The following is a 6,000-nucleotide window of genomic DNA, read 5'->3' on the forward strand; positions in this document are numbered from 1 at the left end:
GGTTGTTTGTTTTTTTCTTATTATGTCGTATGAGCTGTTTATATATTCTGGAGATCAAGCCTTTGTCAGTTTTGTCACTTGCAAAAATTTTCTCCCATTCCGTAGGTTGTCGTTTTGTTTTACTTATGATTTCCTTTACTGTGCAGAAGCTTGTAAGTTTAATTAGGTCCCATTTGTTTATTCTTGCTTTTATTTTTATTGCTTGGGTAGACTGCCTTAGGAGAACAGTTTTGAGATGTATGTGAGATAATATTTTGCCTATATTTTCTTCTAGGAGGTTTATTGTATCTTGTCTTATGTTTAAGTCTTTGATCCATTTTGAGTTCATTTTTGTGTGTGGTGTAAGGAAGTGTTCCAGCTTCTAATTATTTTAGAATCCATCTTATTAATTTATATTTTCTACAAAATATTTATCATTAAGATTTTTAACATTATTAATAAAGTAATATAATAGTTTATTTAAAAAAATTTTATAGATACGTAATTTTAACATTCTAATTCTATTGGGATTTTTGTTTAAATTTACCAGCATGTTGTATATGTTTTTAATGTTTTTAAACTGTCCAGTTCCAGGTGGAGGGTATAGCTCAGTGGTAGAGTGTATGCTTAGCATGAATAAGGTCCTGGGTTCCATCCTCAGTACTGCCATTAAAATAAACAAATAAAAAAATAAATAAATAAGCTTAATTACCTCCCTCACCCTCCAAAAAACCCCAAAACAAATAAAAGTTCCAGTTCCTAGCTTTTATGATTGTTTATAGATTTTCAATTTGTAATTCCTTATTTTATCTTTTGTATTAATTAGTTTCTTTCTCCTGCTTTCCTTAAATTTGACTGCTCATTTTCAAATATTTTGAAGTATTAAAATCATTTATTTTCATTCATTTTTATTTAATAATAGAAACATGTAGGCTATCATTTTCTAGAATAACTTTGGTCCTTTACTGTAAGTTTTAATACGTTAAATTTTCATTGTTCTCATTTTCTGTGTAGCCTCTAAACCTGCTTGACTATCTGGACGTCTTCTCTGTTGTTCATGAATTTCTCAGAAATAACAGAATTTATTTTCTTTAAACTTATGTGATTAATCTCTCTTTTCATTTATTTTGCCTTGGTTCAATTTTAGCTTCAGACTCAGACTTTATTCAGCTGATTAAAAGTTTCCTTATCTCGAAAAGATACGTTCACCCCAATATTCATAGCAACACTATATACAATAACCAAGACATAGAAGCAACATAAATGCCCATTGACAGAAGACTGGATGAAAAAGCTGTATTATATTTATACAAGGGAATACTACTCTGCCATAAAAATAATAAAATAATACCATTTGCAGCAACATGGATGGATTGTCATTCTAAGTGAAGTAAGCCAGACAAAAAAATACCATATGATATCACTCATATGTGGTATCTAAAAAAAAAGGGGGGACACTATGAACTGATCTACAAAACAGAAAGAGACTTGCAGACTTAATAAACAATCTTATGGTTACCAGGGAAATGGGGTGGGAGGGGATAAATTTGAGAGTTTGAGATTTACAGATGTTAGCCACTATATATAAAAATAGATTTTAGAGTTTCTTTTCCATAGCACAAGGAACTATGTTCAATAACTTGTAATAAGTTTTTATGGAAAAAAAAACTGAAAACGAATATATGTATGTGTATGTATGACTGGGACATTGTGCTGTACACAAGAGATAAACACATTTTAATTGAGTGTACTTCAAAAAAAACTTACCTTATCTTTTCATTAGTACTTATCTTTGGCTTTCTTTTTCTTTCTGAAATCTCTATTGTATCTATTTAGAATTTCTTGCTTCTGTCTGTCAACCTAAATAAAGATGTTTACTGAGGCAAGCTCAAATTACCAGATATTGAGGTTTTCAGGAATAGCCAAAGAATAGCAATTCAGGAACACATACTATGGCAAGCTACAGAGGGTTGAGGGTTTTGGTGGGTCGTTTTTACGGGAAAGGAGCACAAAGAGGAGGAAGTCCAGAGGAGACCAAGAAGCAAGTTCACTAGTTTGAGAATGGGGAAGAATTTTTGATAAATGTTCATTGGTTGAGAGATGATTCTCAGTCTTCTGTAAATCAGGCATTTAGGAGAAATCAGTCTCATGATTCTTAAGTTATGTTCTTCTGAGGGTGCATGTGTGATATTCTGCATTTCATAGTCTCTGGCTCCATTTTAGAGGGAAATTCTTTCACATGTCTATACCTCATCTTTTCTTTAATCATTTTAATCTATGTTTCTCTTTATTTGGGCTCTTGGACAATTTATTGAATATGTCAAAATTTTAAAATGTAATTTGGTAAAATCACAAACCTTTCTTCACTGCCTCTTTCATCACTTTTAATTTGGCAAACATTTTTTAAAATCTCCTTTATATTATAGTTAAGTTGTCCTTAATTGAGTCTCTTTTTCATCACTGACCGTATGTTTACATGAATAGTTTTTTAGAATCTTACTGAGTACACAAAGCTTCAAAATTTACTTGTTTCTTATAGTAACTTCTAATGCTTCAGAAGTCCCCTTCCTTTGTACTAAGAGAATGTCATTCTAAGTGAAGTAAGCCAGAAAGAGAAAGAAAAATACCATATGAGATCGCTCATATGTGGAATCTAAAAAACATAACAAAACAAAATATAAATACAAAACAGAAACAGACTCCTAGACATAGAATACAAACTTGTGGTTGCCAAGGGGGCAGGGGGTGGGCAGGGACAGACTGGGATTTCAAAATTTGTAGATACTGACAGGCATATGCAGAATAGATAAACAAGATTGTACTGTATAGCACAGGGAAATACACAAGATCTTGTGGTAGCTCATAGCGAAAAAAATGTGACAATGAATATATGTATGTTCATGTATAACTGAAAAATTGTGCTCTACACTGGAATTTGACACAACATTGTAAAATAACTATAACTCAATAAAAAAGGTTAAAAAATTATTCAGATTAAAAAAAAATAACTGATGTGTCTGATGATTTTTCTGTCTCCTCAGACACACCTGAGGCACAGGAAATTCTCTTGTTATCCACAATTAGAAGCTGATAGGGAACCATCCAAGACTGTGTGAGTTTCTCTGTTCAAATCTTTCTAGCATAAAAACATATAAATATGAAAAGTTGAGATTTACTGTAATAATTCTTTGCTAGTTCAGAGGTACAGTGGCCTGGGGAGAAGTAGGAAATATCTGAGGCCAAAGACAGCAAGTAGTAGCCAGGAATTAGCTGGCAGGGGACCACCATTCTTTGCCTGGCACAGTTGCTTTTGTTAGAAGCCAGCCAAAGAAGAGCCCCACTCCTTACCAGTGGTCCAAATAGGCAGGGAGTAAATGCCACTTTGGGCACCTCTGCTTGCCATGACCTCCTGGAACCAATTGTGTTTCCCAGAAGCAGTAATAAGATCCACATGGTTCCACTGACTTTGGATGAGGAAAAGGGGAAAGGGCTGGTGGCTCATGTGGATTTTGCCAGATCTTCCGCACTTGCTTTCAGTACTTCGCCTATAGAGGACCATGTGTCCAATCAACCATTTCTTTATTTCAATTCTGTTTATTCAAGCAACCCAAAATTCCTCAGAGTTTCCTATAAGAGAAAAATCACTGCTTCCTGGGTTATCAGAATTAGTAACATCATTCTTTTATACTCATTTGGTCACTTCAAGTCATATGATTATAGTCTCATCTGCCTAGTTAATAATCTTTGTTAACATAGAGCTTTTTGGCGGGGGGAGGGGAGTTGGTATTAAAATGCCTTCTACTGATATTCTAGGATATAGTTCTATGCTTTCTTTTTTATTTCTACCTCTGGTTATGAAGTTTCTGAAAGCAGTGCTTAACAACTGGGTCAGTTTGTCCTTTAACATCTGGGAAAATGCTAGACTTACTTTGGTCCATGAATGGAAGAAAACTCTACGTTGCTCTCCTCACATTTTCCCGCTTCCGGCATCTTCTAAAACAGCTGCAAAGAGGGTTTTGTTCCAGTACTTTAGAGATCCCTTTAGTTTTTTTGTTCAGAGAGGACATACTTTTCTCCATGGATTGACAATAATTCATTACATTATGCAGAAAAAAATTTCTTTTTAAATCTGAAGAGTAGATTACATTGGAGAATCACTTTTCCCCAGAGCTTTATTGAGATATAACGGACATAAAACACTGTATAAATTTAAGGTGTACAAAGGTGAACATCCATCATCTCATACAGATATGTTAAAGAAATAGAAAAAAATGTTTTTCTTTGTGATGGGAAATTGTAAGATTTACTCTTATGAACTTTTCATTTATAAGGTTGAGCAGTATTAATTATCATGTTGGACATTACATCCCTAGTACTTACATATTTCATAACATCCCTAGTACTTATGTATTTCATAACTAGAAATCAAAAGGTACCTTTTGATTACCTTCATCTAATCTCATATACCCCACCCCCTCACCTCTGGTAGCCATAAATATGATTTTTTTTCTTTAAGTTTCTTTGTTGTTCCTGAAGCATAATTGACCTACAACACTATGTTGGTTCCTGGTGCACACCATGATTTGGTATTTCTATACATTTCAAAATGATCACCATGATAAGTCTTAGTTGTCATCTGTCACTCTACAAAGACATTACATAATTATTGACTACATTCCCCACACTATGCATTTCATGTTTGTGACTCATTTATTTTGTAACTGAAAGTTTGTACCTCTTAATCACCCTCACAAAATTTTCTCCTCCTCCACTCCCCATCCCTTTTGACAACCACCTTTTCTTCTCTGTATCTATGGCTCTGTTTCCATGTAGGCATGTTTATTTGTTTTTTAGATTCTACATATAAGTGAAATTGTACAGTGTTTCTCTTTCTCTGTCTGACTTATTTTACTTAGCCCTCTAGGTCTATCCATGTTGTCCCAAATGGCAAGATTTCATTCTTTTTTATGGCTGAGTAATATTCCACATCTTTTTTAGCCATACATCTATTGATGGTCACGTAGGTTGCTTCCATATATTGACTGTAAATAATGTTGCAATAAACTTAAGCATGCGTAAGTTTTTTTCTAATTAGTGTTTTCATTTTCTACAGATAAATATCCAGAAGTGGAATTTCTGGATCTATGGTAGTCCTATTTTTAATTTTTTGAGGAATCTCCATACTGTTTTCCATAGTGGCAGCACCAATTTCCATTCCTGCCAACAGTGGATGAGGGTTCCCTTTTCTCCACATCCTGGCCAGTGCTTATTATCTGTTGTCTTTTTGATAATAGCCATTCTGACAGGTGTGAAGTGATATCTCATTGCAGTTTTGAGTTGCATTCCCCTGATGATTAGTGATGTTGAGCATCTTTTCACATGTCTGTTGGCTATCTGTATGCCTTTTTTGGAAAAATTTTTATTTCAGGTCTTCTGACCATTTTTTAATCAGGTTGTTTGTTTCTTGATGTTGAGTTAAATGAGTTCTTTGTATATTTTGGATATTAATACCTTCTCAGATATATCATTTTCAAATATCTTCTCTCATTCAGTAGGCAGCATTTTTCTTTTATTGATAATTTCCTTTGTTGTACAAAAGCTTTTTCATTTGATGTATTTATTTTTGCTTCTCTTCCCCTTGCCTAAGAAGACATATCCAAAAAGAATTGCTAAGATTCATGTCAAAGACTGTACTGCCTCTGTTTTCTTATAAAAGTTTTATGGTTTCAAGTCTTATGTTTAAGTTTTTAATCTATTTTGAGAGTATTTTTTAATATGGTGTGAAAAAGCAGTCCAGTTTGATTCTTTTGCATGTAGCTGTTCAGTTTTCCCAGCACCACTTATTGAAGAGGCTGTCTTTCCCCCATCATTGCCTCCTTTGTTGTAGATTAATTGCCCTTATAAGTATAGATTCATTTCTTGGCTGTCTATTCAGTTCCATTGATCTGTGTGTCTGTTTTTGTGCCAATACCATACTGTTTTGATTACTGTATCTTTGTAGTATTGTTTGAAATCAGGGAG

The sequence above is a fragment of the Camelus bactrianus genome, chromosome 2 (genome assembly GCF_048773025.1).
Source record: "Camelus bactrianus isolate YW-2024 breed Bactrian camel chromosome 2, ASM4877302v1, whole genome shotgun sequence".
NCBI lineage: Eukaryota > Metazoa > Chordata > Mammalia > Artiodactyla > Camelidae > Camelus > Camelus bactrianus.